Genomic DNA, 1,264 nt, shown 5'->3' with positions numbered 1-1,264 from the left:
CCTGTGAGGTGCAACGTTGAAGAGGTTCTACTGGAAACTTCATAACCAGGTTTAATTAGGGAGAAGCAAGGGGTTCACAGCCTGGGTCTTGCAAGAGAGGGCATACCAGGCTTGCCCAAAGAGGTCTGCAGCTCCCTCCAAAGGTGAAATGAGCAGAGAACGCTTGGTGGCCCTGTAGAGAGGCCATACTTGGTGATGGGCAGGGAGACAGAGAGACTGCCAGGCTTGGCCAGGGGGATTTGGCTGAGTGAGGGTGACCACAGTGGAAAAAGAAGCACCATCCAGGAGGTCCCATGGTGTAATGGTAAGCACTCTGGACTCTGAATCCAGCGATCTGAGTGCAAACCTCAGTGGGGCCTGGTCCTTTTGGCTCCCTCACCATGCTTACACCCAATTCCCTTGACTTGCTCTTGGGTCAATTCTTTGATGCACTCACATCTTCCTTCTTTTCCTGCGCTTGCAGCACTGGCACTGACATCAGTGACCCTTCTACCCTGTGCCCACCAAGTCTCTGCAGCTTTCGTCAGAAATGGCCAGCGCTCCCTCTCTGCTGACTTCTGCTTGATGGCTGCTCCTGGATGAGGGCCTCCAGCAGGGCCTCAGAGAATCACACAGCAGACAGGGTGGAGACACGATGCAGTCTGAGCCTGAGCCCAGCTCAAAGCAAGGCCAAGTAGAGGCCGTTTTTCATCCTTTGTCTGGTTGGATGCTGCACATCTCCAGAGATGGAGACTCTGCAACCTCCCTGGGCACACGTTTCCCATCTTTGACCACCACTGTTTGTGGCAGTACTTGTATTTCCAATTCTGTCCAGTGCTTCTTGCTCTCTCCGTTGCTCTGAGGCGTTTCTGACTTTCCCTTGCCTGCTTGCTTATTTTTGGTGCTCCGGCTCAGGGAGCTCCACCCACAGCTGGGAGTGCCCCATGCAGGGGGGCAGACTCACTGTCATGGGAGAGAGCAGGTTCTCCTTCTTCCTTTCAGCGGTGTTGGCCAGCCGAGGCGGGGGGGGAAACAAACCACCACGAGTCTCCAGCTACGCTGCACAAAGTCTTTAATGAGAAGGAGCAAATGCGGTGGCACAGGGCAGAGACCAAGACACACGTCTGCAGGGTTCGGGGAGGCAAAGAAAATGGCCCGCTGCCCAAGGAGAAGCTCCACACAAAGCGCTTGCCTTTTCCCATTCTGCTCTACCTGGTGGCAATCGCAGCCCACCAAGAGCAGTCCCTAACTCCAGCACCCTCTCCCCATCAGCAGGAGATTCAGC

The 1,264-nt window shown here is 55.1% G+C and overlaps 1 non-coding gene across 1 annotated transcript; it reads left to right on the top strand.

The window, feature by feature from the left end:
* Window positions 1-287: 287 nt before the first annotated feature.
* TRNAQ-CUG (transfer RNA glutamine (anticodon CUG)) lies at window positions 288-359 on the top strand. Its single transcript has one exon. It is a non-coding gene; the product is annotated as a tRNA-Gln (tRNA).
* The last annotated feature ends 905 nt before the right edge of the window (window positions 360-1,264 follow it).

This window comes from Numenius arquata, unplaced genomic scaffold (assembly GCF_964106895.1).
Source record: "Numenius arquata unplaced genomic scaffold, bNumArq3.hap1.1 HAP1_SCAFFOLD_90, whole genome shotgun sequence".
NCBI lineage: Eukaryota > Metazoa > Chordata > Aves > Charadriiformes > Scolopacidae > Numenius > Numenius arquata.
This window is presented reverse-complemented; position numbering and strand designations above follow the sequence as displayed.